At 44.6% G+C, this 18,961-nt stretch overlaps 2 pseudogenes; one reads left to right on the top strand and one right to left on the bottom strand.

Annotated features, from left to right (window-relative positions):
- Positions 1 to 870: 870 nt before the first annotated feature.
- LOC126420099 (5S ribosomal RNA) lies at positions 871 to 988 on the top strand (annotated as a pseudogene).
- A 17,536-nt stretch (positions 989 to 18,524) lies between these two features.
- Positions 18,525 to 18,642, bottom strand: LOC126420195 (5S ribosomal RNA; annotated as a pseudogene).
- Positions 18,643 to 18,961: the final 319 nt, after the last annotated feature.

Genomic DNA, 18,961 nt, shown 5'->3' with positions numbered 1-18,961 from the left:
CGCAACGTAGCCACTGTACATGACTGCTTGTAGCGGTGGTCACGGGAAAGTACGGACGCAAGAAGACCGGGCTCCGGACACCCACGTGGCACTGCACAGAGGGAGGACCATCGTGTTCGGCGTCTGGCTCTGGCGAATCGTATTGCATCTGCAGCAGCAAATCTGAGCAGCAGTTGCCATTACAGTGACACAACGAACAGTTACAAATAGGTTACTTCAGCCATCCTGTCTGCCTATTAGACACATGGACCTGCACTGGAGTTATGGTCTGGGGTGCGATTTCGTATGGGAGTGGTTATCACACTCACCCTTACTACAAAACTGTACGTTAATCTGGTGATTCGACCTGTTGTGCTGCCATTCATGAACATCATCCCAGGTGATGTTTTCCAGCAGGATAACACTCGCCGACGTGCTGCTGTTGTAACCCAACAGAGCGTGGACATCTTGCCTTGGCCTCCTCGATCACCAGATCGGTCTCCAGTTGACCACATATCGGTCATCACCGGGCGACAACTCCAGCGTCACCCACAAACAGCACTAACCTTCCCTGTGTTGACCAAGTGCAACAGTAATGGAACTCCATCGCACAAACTGAGATCCGCACCACCATTTCACATCTGCAACGGCTTACATGTTACCTAGACGAATGTATTCCCGAAATTTTTGATGTTCCGATTTTTTTCCGTCAGTAAACATGTAGGAGGTTTACAAATCGAAGTGAACTTGCGCAAAGCATAAGGGAGTAGTGGTTACACTGTTAAAAGGGAGAAACCCGGAGACTACACGGCAATTACACTTTTGCAATTTTTGATATTATTGATACGTGAAGTTCAGAACCCAAATTTCAGTTAGTCTTAGCAGTTCAACGGCAACGACCTTGCCGCAGTGGATACACCGGTTCCCGTGAGATCACCGAAGTTAAGCGCTGTCGGGCGTGGTCGGCACTTGGATGGGTGACCATCCAGGCAGCCATGCGCTGTTGCACTCAGCCTCGTGACGCCAATTGAGGAGCTACTCGAACGAATAGTAGCGGCTTCGGTCAAGAATACCATTATAACGACAGGGAGAGCAGTGTGCTGACCCCACGCCCCTCCTATCCGCATCCTCCAATGAGGATGACACGGGGGTCGGATGGTCCCGGTAGTACACCCGTTGCCTGACGACGGAGTGCAATTAGCAGTTCAACGCAACTCTCAAAAGCTATCGAGAAAATAGACTGTGAAGTTCTCCGAACGTCTTTAATACCTTAAGGTAAGTTCTTTTCTTGATGGTCAGAGTGACTCTACCAGAAAACTCGCCTGCCGCATACTGGTTCTTGCTTCGGTTCTTGGCTGATGCAAATTTCTAAACAGAGATGCACTTTCTACTAGCATTTCCACCAAGAGCAAAATACATAAAGATGGAAAAAGTCTGAGAGACTCAAGGCAGAGAATTTCTGTTTCGAGTCTTGTTTCGTTCACTATTTTTACGTAATTTTTTTCGTTTAGTCTGAATATGTACGTCATTTAAACATGAAATTGAGTTAAATTTGTGGTATTTAACACGTATGTGTCATTTTTAAGAAAAATTCTAGTCTCATTTTTAATTACACGTCACACACCAAAATCCAGTTAGATTGTAAATATAAATTCTTAATTACTAATCTTTAACAAAAAACTAGTTAATAAAGATTGCTTAAATGAAACGACATGACAAATTAAGTTATTTCCTACATTGCGTATTTTACGCTTCATAGAAGTGATTACTCTGTTTAAAATTTTGCCACAGCCTGGAATGGAACGCAGTACCCCTATTTGTCTGGGGACCATTCTGCCACACTGCCATCCTGCCTGTCAACGGAATGGAGCATACTTTAGGGTATTAAAGATGGCCGGAAAATGTAAGACTCGATTTCTCGAGAATTTTTGAGAGCACGTTGTACTGCTTTGATGGAGTCACATTTGAGTTTTCGACCTGGCGTAGCATAAACGTAAACAAATACAAGAATTCGACTGCCGCGTGGCCTCCTTGTGAAAGACGTGGCTGCTCAACGCCTCTAGCTTTGTTTCATATAGAGCCCCAGACATGTATTGTTGCGCCCCGGAACAGTATCCCAGGAGAACACTAAAGACTTATTAAAATTCTTCACTGGCGACGCCAGAAACCAGACCGCCTTGATCACTGTCAGACTGCCGAGTATGGCATATGGTGGAGAGGGGGGAAGAGGGTGGGGTGCTGAGCAGGTCGAGGTGAACGAGGATGCGATTACGACACGCGGAATCGGCCGACTGCCCAAGTCCGTGAACGAAGCTCAATGACATCATGGCAACAGAAAGACGCTGTCCTACTGGTGACCGAGCAGAACGTCACGAGAAGCTGCAGATACAGCGCAACATTAAATATTCAGCCACTTACGCAGTTGAAAACAGTCAGAAGGACGACGTTACGAAAGTCTGAAGCCACGACAAGTGTTGACCAAACGGTAAAACTAGAACACATGACGTCATTGCTGCCCACACCACACCACAGCGCGCATGGGTCACCACCATAAATACTGCGGCTCTCTTAAGCAATGATCTGAGCTGCGGCTGTCCTTTGGAGGGAGAGACTATGTAATTCGACCCTCTGCGGGCATGGTCGTCTGCGATCATCTACAGAGCTGCAAGTCTCGCTGGAGAGACTTTGCAGCTGCACGCTGCAGTGGCAGCTTCCAGGTCGTCACTGACAGGGTGCAGAGACCGCCACCTACCCGTTCGTCTGCTGGAGGCGTGAGCAGAAGGGCCAGGAAGCTGTTCGCCATCCGCCATCGTGAAGAGGAGCCAGTCTTGCTGCTCGCACCACTCCTATGGCTATCACCGATGCTGCCGCCCTCTTATCTTCTAATTGGAGGCCGCAGGTCGAACTCTGCATGACAAAAGGTACTGCAGGCTGGGCTGGAGGGCTAGTCCCCTGAGCGCACGTCCACTGCGCAGCGGTTCTGCCAGGTGGCCTCGTGCCTACAGAAGGCAATCTCAATTTGTGAACACTAAATATGTCACTGTGGGTAATATTTCCTTGGCGCTCTCGAGAGTTTACAGATCCTCATCATTGCACCCTGCTCGTCACAATCCTGACGACTGCAGGGGTACTGGACCAGACTCCTGTATCTTCTATCAGCAAGTAGTTGCCACCAGTGCAGACATCCACCCGCCTGGTGCCACACCCATACATCTACAGCATCAGCAGCTGACGATTTCTGCGCAGCTGCAACGTATGGCCAATGGCTAAGGTTTGCAGTTCGATACCATGCGGTACGGTGAGTGATGTGTATTTGTTCTCCTTTTAGCGTCTTTTGCAGTGACCATGTTGAACCATAGCGACCCTAAAGTACGCTAAAAGTGTCGTTTATTAGGGTGCATGAACCTCCGGATTTGTCTTTGCTCCGTGGAAGTATTAGAGAGGTTTATCTGCAGCTAGTGACATTCCCGTGTTGTAATTTGTCCAGGCATGTTTTGCCATATGATCAGGCTGTGTCCGCTACATGTAGCACGTGCAGAAGATTTTCTCACGAGGCACAATAGTGCACAGATTCCCTTGGGCTATGATACGGCACAGTGATTAAGCGCACCTTTGATCTTATTTGGGTATTGGATGCACTGTTTCCTTATTTTCCTTGTATAATGACAGATGGAGGTTGCACAAATGCCTGACACATCTACATCTACATGATTACTCTGAAATTCATAATTACGCGTCTGGCAGTGGTTTCATTGAACCAACTTCGAGCTACTTCTCTACCGTTCCGCTCTAGAACACCGAGATAGGAAAAAGAACATTTAATGTTGTTATGATGCTCATTCCTCCCTATGAACGAGGGCACCAAGAAAATATTTTCTCACTCTGAGTATAAAGTAGGTGATTACAGTTTCGTGAGAAGACCCTGCTGCAATGAAAAACACCTTTGTTTTCATGATTGCCATTCCAATTCACATATCATATCCATGGCGCTCTCTCCCCTATTGCACGATAGTACAAAACGAGTTACCCACCTTTGAACTTTCTAGATGTCTTCCCCGTCATTCCTATCCCATGCGGATCCCACGCCGCACAGCAATACTCCAGAAAATGACATACAAGCGTAGTATAGGCAGTCTCTTTAGTAGACCTGTTGCACTTTCTAAGTGTTCTTCAACAAATCGTAGTCCTTGTATTGCTTTACCCACAACATTATGTATATGATTGTTCCAACTTAAGTTATTCGTAATTCTAAGTATTTAGTAGAATTTAGAGCCTTTAGATTTGAGTTATTTACCGTGTAACCGAAATTTGGCGGCTTCCTCGTGATACTCATGTGGATGACTTCATATTTTTCATTATTTACAGTCAATTGTCACTTTTCGCACCATACAGATATCTTGTCTAACTCGTTTCACAATATGTTTTGATCCTCTGATGACTTGCGATGATAGTAAATGACAGCGTCATCTGCAAACAATCTCAGATTGTCTCCTAAATCGTTTATGTAGATTAGGAGCAGCAGAGCGCATATAACACTTCCCGGGGGAACGCTAGACGTCACTTCTGTTTTACTCGATGATTTTCCGTCAGTTACTGCGAACTGTTACCTTTCTAACAGGAAATCACGAATCCATAGGCATGCAGTTTCATTACAAGTTCCTTTTGAGGCACAGTGTCAAACGCCTTCCGGAAATCTAAAAATATTGACTCAATTTCGCATCCCCTGACAATAGCATTCATTACTTCATGAGAATAAAGAGCTATTTGTGTTTCCCAAGAATGATGTTTTCTGAATCCTTGTCGGCTGTTAGTCAGTAAAGCGTTTTCTACGAGGTAATTCATAACGTTAGAACACAGTATATGTTACAAAATCCTACCACAAACCGATATTACCGATTTAGCGGATTTCTCTTATTCCCATTCTTGGGTATTGGTACGACTTGTAAAACTTTCAAGTCTTTAGGTACGGATGTTTCTACGAACGGTCGGTTGTATATGATTGCTAAATATGGAGCTATTGCATCAGCATACTCGGAGAGGAACCTAACTGGTACACAATCAGTACTGGAGGCCTCGCCTTTATTAAGCGATTTAAGCTGCTCGTGTTGGCAGTTGTTCTTGGTTCGAATTCTGGACTATTTACTTCGTATTGTTTGGTGAAGGAATTTCGGAAAACCGTGTTTAGTAACTCTGCCTTAGGGGCACTGTCATCAGTAACGTCACTATTGTCATCGCGCATTGAAGGTTTTGACAGTAATTCCCGTGAGAAACTTCACATACGACCAGAATCTTTTTCGGTTTTCTGCCAGATTTCGAGACAGTTTCGTTGTGGAAAGAATTAAAAGCATCTCACACTAAAGTTCGCCCAACATTTCGAACTTCTATAAAACTTCGCCAATCTTGAGGGTTTTGTGCTCTTTTAGGTTGCCTCTTTTTTTTCTGCAACAGTCTTCTGAGCTGTTTAGTGTACCATGGGAGATCAGTATCATCTACGGATCGTATTGTCCGTAGTTCAACTATGCCTAGACGGTCAATAACGCGGTTCGATCGTGTCCGCATTGTTACTTTGTGTCAGGAATGGCTCTCAACAAGGGGAGTATCCAGGCGTCTCCGAGTGAACCAAAGCGATGTTGTTCGGACATGGAGAAGATACAGAGAGACAGGAACTGTCGATGACATGCCTCTCTCAGGCCGCCTAAGGGCTACTGCAGTGGATGGCCGCTACCGACGGATTATGGCTCGGAGGAACCCTGATAACAACGCCACCATGTGGAATAATGATTTTCGTGCAGCCACAGGACGTCGTGTTACGACACAAACTGTGCGCACCTAGGCTGCATGATGCACAGCTTCACTCCCGACGCCAATGGCGAGGTCCATCTTTGCAACCACGACACCATGCAGTGCGGCACAGATGGGTCCAACAACATGCCGAATGGACCGCTCAGGATTGGCATCACGTTCTCCTCACCGATGAGCGTCGCATATGCCTTCAACCAGCCAATCATCGAGTACGTGTTTGGAGGCAACCTGGTCAAGCTGAACGCCTTAGACACACTGTCCGGCGAGTGCAGCAAGGTGGTGGTCCCCTGCTTTTTTGGGGTGACATTATGTGGGGCCGACGTACGCCGTTGATGGCCATGGCACCGTAACGACTGCACGATAAGCGAATGACATTCGTCGACCGATAGTGCAACCATATCGGCAGCATATTGGCGAGGCATTCGTCTTTATGGACGACAGTTCGCGCCCCCCATCGTGCACATCTTGTGAATGACTCCCTTCAGGATAACAACATCGCTCGACAAGAGTGTCCAGCATGTTCTACAGACATGAACCCTATCGAACATGCCTGGGACAGACTGAAAAGCGCTGTTCATGGACGACGTGAGCCACCAACCACTCTGAGGGATCTACGCCGTTGTGCCTTGATGAACTTGTGGACAGTATGCCACGACGAATACAGGCATGCATCAATGCAAGAGGACGTGCTACTGGGTATTAGAGGTACCGGTGTGGACAGCAATTTGGACCACCACCTCCGTAGGTCTCACTGTATGGAGGTACAACAAGAAATGTCTGTTTTTTATGAGGAATAAAAAGGGCGGAAATGATGTTTATGTTGATCTGTATTCCAATTTTCTGTACAGGTTCCGGAGCTCTCGGAACCGAGGTGATGCAAAACTTTTTTTGATGTGTGTATATTCAGACTGGAAAGAGAGGAGACTGCCTCTTAGGAAGGTCTCAAGCGAATTTTGATCTCATTTTTTTAAATAGATGTATTCTGCGTTTATTTTTGTTGGGTTTCAATGATACAGTACTCAGTCTCGCTACAACCAACTTGTGGTCATTAGTCCCTATATCGGTCATGATGCACCCGATTTGCTCAGGATTAGCCGGCCGGAGTGGGCGAGCGGTTCTAGGCGCTTCAGCCTGGTACCGCGCGACCGCTACGGTCGCAGGTTCGAATCCAGCCTCGGGCATGGATGTGTGTGATGCCCTTAGGTTAGTTGGGTTTAAGTAGTTCTAAGTTCTAGGGGACTGATGACCTCAGATGCTAACATCGAACCTGCAACCGTAGCAGCAGCGCGGTTCCGCACTGAAGCGCCTAGAACTGCTCGGCCACAGCGGCCGGCAAGCATAACCTCTACCCATACTAACTCACATGAACTATCTATTTCGCTTTCACTAAAAGGTGAACTACTTCTGACAGCAACAAACACTCCACCACTATCTGTATTTAATCTATCCTTTTTCAACACCGTCAGGTCCATTGTAAAAATTTTAGCTAAACTTATTTCCGGCTTTAGCCAGCTTTCCGATCCTACAAGAACTTAAGTTTCACTGCTTTCTATTAGCGCTTGGAGTTCTGTTCTTTTACAAAAGAGCTACGACAGTCTACAACCACAACATCGACTGTTTCTAGGTCTACTTACCTATGTTTGTCCTGCCCCTGTTTGAACGAAAAGGCGACAGCCTTGGCGGGGCAAATTGCTGCGTTGTTGGAGACTACAGTCCAACGTAAGCAGGACAATGAGGCATTGTGTAGGAGGGTAGAGGTGTGGGAAGCCACTCATGGGCAAGATTCAGGGGAGACCAAAACTCTGTTGAGTGTACCGGCACCTTCCCTTGATCCCACATTATAGCGCCATTTTCGGGAAAGGGAACCTAGGACGGATCTGCTTTTATTGCCGACGTCAAGGCTGCCGCCGAATTGGGAAAATGATCCGAGGAAGCGGCCTTGAGTAGGGGTAAATTAGCGTTCACAGGTGACTGGTTCAAATGGCTCTCAGCACTATGCGACTTAACTTCTGAGGTCATCAGTCACCTAGAACTAATTAAACCTAACTAACCTAAGGACATCACACACATCCATGCCCGAGGCAGGATTCGAACCTGCGACCGTAGCGGTCACTCGGTTCCAGACTGTAGCGCCTAGAACCGCACGGCCACTACGGCCGGCATAGGTGACAGGAAATCGTACTATATGTACCACGAGATTCTTAGCAAGACTTCGACGTTTGGTGGATTGGTTAACGGTCTCCTCCAGAGCGATCGTAAGCGGAATAGCGCAAGGCTTTTCAGAGGGAACTCAGTGGACTGTCGTAGAAGTATACCGAATGAGTAGTGTCTTTCTCTGACAGTATTAGGAAACTGAATGTACAAATGTACGAGGTAACACACAATGCTGATGCCGACACAGTCATCCTCCATGGGGCAAAGAGTAGGGCCCTGGGTGTATTTGTAAAGGGGAATTTCTACTGAGAAATAAAGGAGGGTCTGAATGCTGAACCCAAGTGAATTACCAGCCGCCATTAGAATCGTCACGCAACTAGAGGAAATCGACATTGCCATATGGAGGCAAAGTGACCGAAGTGGTTTTTTCCTCTGAGGTGAAAGATATGGACGTGTGGACCACTCCAGAATGTTACGAATATAGGTTAGTGGGTCATAAAGGGCGTAATTGCCGGTAACAAACATGGAAGAAGCACCGTCCAAGTAATAGGTTGTTAAACGGGAATGGGGGTGCATCATTCATCAGATAGCATTCCCAATAGAACTCGTGATTGTAAAAACGTAGGCAGAAATGGAATGCTGCCTGCTGAGCGGAGTGGACGGTAAGGAACGAATTTCTAGTGAACGCAGGGGCTCGTGTCTCGGTCGACAGTATGGACTTCTTAGGCAGGAAGAGACCGATGTCTCTACAGTACACGTAGAGTGAAGTGGGTGATAATGACGTGAGGTAATTGTGGATAACACTGCCCAGTTTTAGCGTGAGAATTAAGCATTTCACGGAGGGTGTGAAAGTGTTGATGTATGTTGGGAGGGCTACTATATGATCCTGGGACTCCAGTACCTTGTTGAACAACATGCAAAAATTGTCCTTTCACAGCATACAACTGAACTTTGTGGGATATTGTTTCTTCTAGAGACAACATCTACAAGAGTTAAAATATCGCAAGGTTCATCAGGCATGAAGGTGCTACCAAATAAACTGCAGACATAAACACTAAAAACCATTTCGCATAATACAGGCACAGCGAAGTTCACCTGGGTTAGCATAGGCACACACTTACCCGTGTGTTTATTATGTGTTGGAGAGCTATTGGAAATTAACGAAGAATTGGATAAGTCGCACTGTTTTGTATACGGAAGTATAATACGCATCAGTGAGATGGATGGACATTTTATGGTTCCAATCAGTCTCAATAATTTAGCCATGGGCGAGTTGCCAGATGGGGTGGTGATTGCCAGTTTGGATGTTTTAGAGGTAAATGATATAGACATGTCAAGTTAGGACATCTGCTGCAAACAAACTGCCAAGACACCTATATTGTGTGAAACAGTAATAGATAGAAAAGTGATGGGAACCTTGTTACTGCAGTTCGGGAGATTTATTTAATATTAGTGGTTAATTGCCAGCAATGGCAGTCACACAGCACGGGATACCAAAAGGGAATAACACTCTAATGTATAAGAAACCATACAGAAATCCAAACAGGCTGCAACTGACAATGGAAGAGTTACCAGGTGGCATTTTTTAGTGTAATGATACGCTGTGGAGAGTACCTGTCATTTTAGTCCCAAAGGAGTCACCAGGTGACACTAGATAATATATTTTGCTGTCACTAGTAATACCTTAATGTATGAACCATCACCGATGCATACACCATACCAAACATAATGGTGACTCTCAACAACTTGGGCCAGTGTATATATTTCTCCATCATGGATTTAAAGAGTGAGTATCATCAGCTGGAGGTAGTGCCAGAATATCGGCTTTTACCATCCTCTGGGGCCATTTTCAGTTTCATCAAGTGCCATTTAAACTCAAGAATGCGCCTGCCACTTTTCAAAGATTACTGAGGCGATGTGTGTTTTATAATGATGACATCACATTGATTTCAAAGGACATGGAAGAATATGCACGATGGCTGGAGGAAATGTTCAGAAAACTGAGGACACCGAGACAAATGCAAAGGATTGCTAGCTGTCATTTTGCAGCAATGGAGGTGAGTCACCTTGAAAGAGGATTACAATGGACACCAAATGAAAAAGCTACTCCTTACGTTTCTTATCCAAACTGCGATAAAATTGCGAAGGAACTGTTAATCAGAACTCAGGGGGAAGTTGTAGTCTAATTCACAATTGATTTATTGATCTTAAACAAGACAAGACAACAAAATTATTAAAGAAACATCATACAAAAAATATTTATTTAACAAAAGCCTTACTAAAATGGAATCTATGGTGGACAAAGTGATCTGCTAGGGATCGACACATGACACTAACCAGAACACAACTCGCTCTATCTCACTTCATACACGTGAATCCAGGTCATGGCATCAAACTACGCCACCACCAAGCACCTATATTCTATCATACAAAAAAAAGGAAAAATATGGTTCGAAAGAACAGGGTGCTGAGAAATAGATATTATAGCCCTATGTTGCAGCAGTGAATACTTTACCATCCTACTGGTCAAGGCGGCACACTATGATGCATTTGGCGACTGAAGTCATGGACGACGGCAATCTGTTATTAAATGCATGTTCCTGAAAAATGCAAGTACGCGGTCTCGCGTTCGGTTTATTCAGAACGCAGGTGCTTCCCTAAGAGCCTCTGAAACCCCAACGGATTCCAGTGTGCAGGTGGATCCGTTTTCTGGTCTGCCAAACCAATTTGACTCCGTGCCATGACTGTGCTTGTCGGAATATATCAAATGTTTAGACGGCCGACTCAAGACAAATAGGTACACCCACACGTCACTCGTTGTGACCGTGATGATATAAGCAGTACCTCTGACAGTTCAGTAGGTGACTTGCACAGGCTCTGAGTTGGGCCCTAGCAAAGGACACAAGCCTCACCGTTTAGGTAGAGACCTGCAGTTCTTTACTAGCGAAGCGCCAGTACAAGAGACTTGTACAAGAGTCCCGATCTCCATTTCTCTGTGTTACCTCCTCAGCTTGGTTCCAAAAGCACATTTCTCTTTTTTTTCCCCAATTTCGCACAAGCCAATCACAAGCTGGAGCCTGGCATTCTAAGCTTGGTGAATGGTCTTTGTACTGCAAACCGATTTGACCAGTCAGAGACTTAAAGTTAATTGGCAGAAAACAGAAAAAAATTCAGCTTTGCGGCGTCTTCCCCACACGTTTGCCATGTCTTTTGCTAACACAGTACAGGGTGGAAGCACAGCCCTCCATAAACGGCTTGTTATCTCCCCTGTTGCGTCCATTTCAAAGTTTGCAAAGAACGGCCATAAACTAGCGTTGACAAAACATGTTTTGAAACAGAGTCTGCATGTCTGGGCGCCAGTTTTCCTGTCCCACGGACATTTGCAGAACGTTTACATCTCTTTTGGCGGCTTGCTCGCTAACAACGCCTACAATGCCCTGTCGGCGACTTTTCGGCACTAGGCCGTATACCTGGACGTCTGCCCCTGTCCGTGGCGCCAAGCTTAATGTGTTTCTGCACAATACGACTGCGGCACAGGGCCATCTGGAAATGTATCTTCATCGCTCTCCAGAAAAAACGCGCTTTGTCGCCCCACCAACGCCGTACTTTTACTGCAATCGTTGAAGTCGGCACCCTGTTCCTTTGAACGCAGGTAAAGCTTAACATATTTCTTTCCCTAGAGCACGCAAACAAGATTATAAACTGCTGCCCACCATTTCATCACAATGTATGAAGTCAAATCGCCGTAGATCGTATTCCCTACACCAAATCAGAAGTGAGAGTGCTCTGCAATCTCTTAACCTTTGGTCTGATTTGTCAGCAGTTCAGAATTTCCCATCACTACAGACAGATAAACAATTGCAATCTTCTTGAGTACCTCTTTATGTATTAATGTAAATTTGTAAAAAAATTTGCTGAAATTGAGGAATTTGCGATCCATTTGTAACATAAAGGAGCAAAGTTTGAATGGTCTACCGAATGTGAAACAGCATTTGATGTTTCAAAACAAGCATTGACAACACTGAAGTCCACTTTTTAAACACTGCCGGAAAAGAAGTTAGTACACCCTTTTAAAGGATTCCAATTCACTCAAGATTTGTTGTCGCAGGGGTGAATATGGAGTGCATGAAATAATTACATCTACAGATCAGTACCACAAGCGGTTCTAAGGTACCAGGTATCGACCCATGCTGAAACAGTCATATTAGTACGTGGTGTAGCCTCCACAGGCTGCAAAGCAGGCGCTGACTCTGCATCTAGTTGATCATACAGATGGTGAACCTGTCCAGGGAACATTATGCCACACCTGCTCGAACTGTTCACATAGTTGTTGGTTGAAAAGTCGCACAAATCATATCCCTCACATGTTCGATTGGAGGCAAGTCCAAGGAAGTTGCTGCACATCTTGCAGAGCATGTTGGGTTTAATGGGCAGTGTGTGGGAGAGCATTATCCTGTTGGAATAACACATCACCTTCCTGTTGTAAGAACAGGAAAAAGAAATGGTCTAACAGCATTCTGCCAAGTACTGGTTAGCACCTCCTACAGAAACAAGAATGTGGCAGCTTATGTACTCTACAAGGCTGTGCTCACAAAATTCTATGTTGTACATGAAAACGACCATAAATTGCCTGCTGGCAGAATCTTCTTTCATCACTGAAGACCACGGTACATCAGTCCGTCTTCCAAGTGATCCTCTGACTGCACCAGTCGAGTCATGCACGTCGATGCTGTAGCACAAGTGGAAGGCAAACTGGAGATGTCCCTGCCAATAGCCCCACTGTTAATAACTGGTCCGAAAGAGTTTGTGTTGACACGTCTGGGCTCATATGGCCTCCTGTCTGTGCTGTGCTGGCTGTACGATCTGCCACTGAAGCCCTTACCGTATGAAGATACTGGCGGGCGTCTCTGCTGTGTGGATGTCCAGAATCTCAACTGTGGGTGTGATAATGTTCGTGTAACCATTAATACCAGCACCATTGCACAACTAACGCAGCACATCCAATTTGTGTGGCAATTCTCCGAAAAGATCATCCTACCTTCCAGAAGGACACAATCTGAACCCGTTCCAAACTGACTCAGTTGGCTGTAGCAAGTGGGTGTGCCTCTGCGGCGTGCCTGCCTGCTTGCTTCACACATTTGCACCACACTGAGCCTTCTGGCTCTGAGCATTCCTTATTAATTGGCGGACACAGATGGCGCTCTGGTAGTTACGCCACTGTGCTATATGGTGGCAGACGATGTTGAAACCATTATCAGGGCATCTACCGTCCCCCAGTGGCATATGCCATCATTAGATCAAAATCGATGGCGTCTTTCCAGGTGTTGCGGCCCTTAAACAGATTTGTGAACGTATTTTCCAGAACACGGCGAGCTTTCGACAGTTTGTGACAGAATATTCTTTCTTTGGAACTAAGAGGAGCGTGCTTTGAGAAATGTGTTAACGAAAATCATTAGCAACTAAAACTGAATATTCTGGCAGACCTAGAAATCCAAACTCTACTGTCGATTTTAGATTACTGCATGCAAAACTACCGCCATCAGATGCCCTTCCTGCTTCAACCTATACCAACGTAAGTGAAACAATGGTTACTGTTTGCAACTGAGAAAAGTGCTAAATTTTGCACTTGTTGATTTGGGAGCACTTTGTAGGTACTGTAGAGAGAAATATGAATCCCAATTTACCAAGAAACTGAATGTGATTTGTACTCACAGTTGTGGCGACATAACTTCAAACATTACTGTATCTTTATTCCTTACTGCACCATTAACTATGTTTGGGAGAAACATGGAGTGGTCTAGTGACATTCTCAGATGACTGGAATAACTTCTACGTTTTTCCACTACAATTTCTTTCAGAAAGGTCGCCGAGCAACAGGTTTTCTTTGCCCAATCAGGAACGCAAATACAGTCTCATTCCTATTCCTATGCAACGATTTCGTGAAGAAACTCGTGCAGCTGCCAAAACTTTCACTTCAGACACTCACAAAACAACGGGCCTGAAGTGTTCATGGGTGTCACTGTGTCTAGTCATATAGAGAACTACTTGCACGAAACGCGTTTCACAGAACGAGTTGCACAACGTAACTTAGTCAGGTAATCTAGTCGGATTATTAGGACGTCGAGTTACAAACTACATCCTAGCAGACCCAATGCAAGTCAATTGACCGTAAATTTTTTTATTGCGTTTTAAGCTTTTTTAGAAAATATGACGATATTTCGTACTTATTGTCTTTAATATAGATTTTATAATTTTTTCATGTACAATAATTGTGTGGAGACTTTTTATTTGAACCTGATAAATTTCACTTTTATTTTACACCATTCAAAAATAAATAACACTGTATCAGATGTACATAAAATTTCATACAGTTTCAACGTTTGTGTTTATACCTTATAACAATAGACGGAAAATACTATTATCATAGAAGTTTTTCTCTATTCACTAATCATACTTTCATACTATAACAAATAAGTAGTGTTTCACTAGACACATCTATATGGACAATTCTGTACATTCAGAGAATCACTGTTGTAATTTTTGCATATCCTTTTGCATAGGCATGAACCACAAGAAATTTTTTTACATGTAAAACAATAATCTGTAGTTTTGTTTTTCTTGCACAGTTCAACTTGATAACTGTTTCATCTAACACCTTTGGATGTTCCTTCTTCTCCGTCGGCAGTCAAAACGGATGGAGCCAGGAATTGCTGAGACCGAGAGTTGTTGATTCGATGCATTTGCGCGACATTTGAACTACCAAATCTGCGCCGAATTTGATGTAATTATAAAAATTTCTGGAGTTTTCATTTCTGCAGTCTCATCGACTGTTACACTGGTGTGCACAGAACTAAGAATAAATACATTTTTCTTAGTCTTCTCTTGGTAAGATGTTAGAGTAATCCCTTGTCAATAACACTCGAATTAAGTATATTTTGTCCTTTTCTTACACATGGTGGCACTCCTCTTCTACTCCTGTTCGAAGTGCCAATAATGCTTGTATCTCTCTTTTTCAGCTCTTTTGAGAACTTGACAGAATTTAAGAAGTTGTCTCATGTAACACTTCTACCCCTTCATAAGTAATGTTCCATGAGACGTAGCGTAGTATGTTCTCCCAGGCTAGTAACTGCAGGTCTTTTTTCATCTTTCACAAAATAAGGAAAACCAGTTAGAACATTTGTAATTTTAGCGTCTCTGAACAGCCGATCCTTGATTTTCAGCTTCATAAAAGTGTTACTGACAAATAAAGACGTGCAAAAACTATTGACGCTACATTATATGAAGTTCGCGATTGATGGCTAACAAAAGCGGTAAATAAATTAGGCAAAATGTATTTCTTTGAGAAGCTGTCAATTGATCGTCTTTAGGAATTAGTGGTGAATTTGTAGTTACCTGAAAAACGTATAATTGCAAATCAAGATTATTAAGACAAATTATACCCTGTCTAAATCATTTAAAAGTCGTAAAATCACAGAAAGACTATTTAAATACCGAAGAAAATCGCATCACAAAAGAAAAAATGGGTAACTGACCTCCACTGGGCGTTCTAGTCCTAACACTCACACACAAAGACACACACGCACACTCACATCTTACACACCCGACTACCCTCCTGAGCGCCAATGGAGTAGGGTCAAACGCCTGCCGCTAGGCAACCCCTCCGTCAGCAAATGTGAGCTGTAACGCTGATGGGTAGCGAGCGCAACCATCGTCAATGGACGTGACAGTGCGTATTTTGATAGAGGGTGTGGTCTGTCACAGCGTACAAACACATGTTTACTGCCGAAGCGTCTCGGAGGTTATGAGCAGTGGCAGTGGCAGACGCTGCTAGGTAGCCGGCCGGTGTGGCCGAGCGGTTCTGGGCGCATCAGTCTGGAACCGCGCCCCGCTACGGTCGGAGGTTCGAATCCTGCCTTGGGCATGGATGTGTGTGATGTCCTTAGGTTAGTTAGGTTTAAGTAGTTCTAAGTTCTAGGGGACTAATGACCTCAGATGTTAAGCCCCACATTTGAACCATTTTTGCTAGAGCAGGCGTTCTGCGTCACACTGTGGTTTACTGTTAATAGTTGCAGAGCGTAAGATCCTAAAAGCTCAACCAGTATATTGGTTCCTGCGACGTATATATGTCAAAAAGGTCGCACATGTAAAGATTAGAGAGATTGGTGCTGACATAGATCTTTACCAACAATCGTTCTTCCCTCGAACCATACCCGACAGGAACATTAAAGGAGGCGAAGCGTCACTGCGTCAGTGGTAAGCAAAATACCTACCGTCACACACGGTGGTGTGGCTTGTGGAGTCTAGACGTACTTATAGATGAAGATGTAGAAAGGATGGCCTACTGACAATGCCCCCCCCCCCCCCCTCCCCCCCAGTAAAACTTTGACGCTTGGAAACGTCATTCGTTGAAGCTTGCGGACTTGCGTTCCTGTCTTCAGTTAGTTCCTCAAGGCACGACACGCTCAACAGTATCTCCAAGACTGTCGGTGTCGTTTTGACTGTTGTTGTTGCGGTCTTGAGCCTGGTGACTGGTTTGATGAAGCTCTCCACATTAGCCTGCCCTGTGTGAGCCTCTTCGTATCTGATTAACTACTGCAGCCTACATGCATCCGAATCTGCCGTTTCCAGGACTTACTCTCCCTCTACAATTTTTACCCCCACATTTCCCTCCATCCCCAAACTGACTAGTCTTTCAAGCATACCTCAGGAGAAGTCCTATCAACTGATATCTTCTTTTAGTCAGTTTTTCCCACAGTTAAATTCAGTACATTCTCATAAATTATTCAATCTGCCCATCTAATGTGCTTTCTTCTTTACAACCACATTTAAGAGAATCTAGTCTCTTCTTGTCTGAACTGTTTATTCTCTACGTCTCACTTCCGTAGAAGACTATACTCTTGACAACTACCTTCGGGAAAGACTTCGTAACACTTAAATTTATATTAGACATCAACAAATTCCTCTGTCTCATCAATATATTTCCTACCATTGACTATCTGCATTTTGTAATGTCTCTACTTTGCCCATCATCTGTAACTTCGCATCCCAAACAGCAAAACTTTTCTGCTACTTCCAGTGTCTCATTTCCTAATCTTAATCCATCAGCGTCACCTGATGTAATTCGCCTACATTCCATTGCCCTGCTTTTAGTTTTATTGATGTTCGTCTTACAGTCTCTTTTCAAGACACGAGCTGAAACAGAGAAATCAACTGTCCATTCTTCAAAAATAAAGAGGTCTTATACGATGCAAAAAGCAAGTACTATTTTAAATATTTAAATGTTAGAAGTAAGATGTGACACACCTTTTCCTGTGCGTGGCTTCTTAGAAGCAAAATACATGCTGTTGGACAACTGTGTCTACCTACGCTGCTCTAAGTTATATCATATGGGATAGATTCGTTGAAGTGAACATTTTATTAGAAATACTTTCGTAACCACCTGCTCACGGCAAAATAAATTTTCTGCTCAACGAAACGTCGTTTCATGCTGGACGTAGGCGCATAATGACAGTGTTCCCAGCTACGTGCAATAGAAGCTGTCGACTTATTTGACGTTACAATGCAACTTCGTACACAAGTAAATGAAATAAACAATTGACTAACAATGATTTGGTAACGATCTAAATCACATGACATAAATATGGTCTTCCAAAAAAATAGCATTATCCTTTATTGAAACTTGTGTTTAAACTGTTGACCATGGACTGAGAGGCACATTTGCAGCCGCCAGTAGAAAGAACAAAGGACAAACGTAATTACAGTGGATGATGTAGTCGAACATGCACTGGCGATTCGACGACACATACCATCGGGTGTATTTGGGGCATCGTCATAGACTCACCAAAGAAAGAAATCGAGAGGCGTCAAATCGGGAGATCTCACAGGCCATTTGACAACAGAATTTCTTGTTATCCAGCGTCGAAGAAAGTTTTCATTCAGTATTTTCGTTGCAACATGGGACGAGTGTGCTGGACAACCGTCGTATTGCAGTCACCGCCGAATATCCATTGGTATCTCTTCTAGAAGAACAGGCAGAATGTTCGTCAGATAGTGTGCTTACGAATGTCCATTTAGAACGTCTCAGATGAAGTAAGGCCCCACGTTGTAATTTCCTTTGATGCCGCACCGTACGTTTACGCTCCAGGGCCGCTGATGTTGCCCATGAAGAGGCCAGGGTGGATTTTCAACTGTCCAGTATTGCAGGCAATGCAGATTTACATTAGCGTGGTTAGTATCCGTTGCTTCATTTGCAAAGAGCACACTTTGGGAAAACGTAGGGCGTCTCTCATTTGCTGAAGGACAAACTGACAAGAATCAATATGACGTTAGAAATCACGGCCGCCAACTGCCTGATGTAGTGACTGATCACAGAAAAACTAAACTCCTCCCGAACAGGCCATGAAGGCCCAACGTTACCGACCGGCCGCCGTGTCATCCTCAGCCCACAGGCGTCACTGGATGCGGGTATGGAGGAGTATGTGGTCAGCACACCGCTCTCCCGACCGTATGTCAGTTTCCGAGACCGGAGCCGCTACTTCTCAATCAAGTAGCACCTCAGTTTGACTGACAAGGGCTGAGTGCACCCCGCTTGCCAACAGCGCTGGGAAGACCGCATGGTCACCCATCCAAGTGCTAGCCCAGCCCGACAGCGCTTAACTTCGGTGATCTGAGGGGAACCGGTGTTAACACTGCGGCAAGGCCGTTGGCCAGTGACTGATCACAGTGATAGTAATTCTGTCGATGCAGGATGCGAATGACACTCGTCCGGTTGATTCCATATTCCTTGGCAATACGTCTCGCACCACTGTACCCAGAACAGCTTCTTCGTGTTCTCTGTCAGTTGCAGTCTTCTTTTTTGTCATCCTTTTGACGTTCAAGCAGCCTATCCACACTAGCATGTTAACGATTCGTGCAATTGCCTGGTGCGTCGGACATTGTCCATCCAGATAGATAGCCTTATACCGTGGCACTGCTTTACGGCATTTCTTTTACATTCATTGTATAAAAGTAGTACATCAGAACTTCT

This window comes from Schistocerca serialis, chromosome 9, assembly GCF_023864345.2.
Source record: "Schistocerca serialis cubense isolate TAMUIC-IGC-003099 chromosome 9, iqSchSeri2.2, whole genome shotgun sequence".
NCBI classification, from domain to species: domain Eukaryota; kingdom Metazoa; phylum Arthropoda; class Insecta; order Orthoptera; family Acrididae; genus Schistocerca; species Schistocerca serialis.
This window is presented reverse-complemented; position numbering and strand designations above follow the sequence as displayed.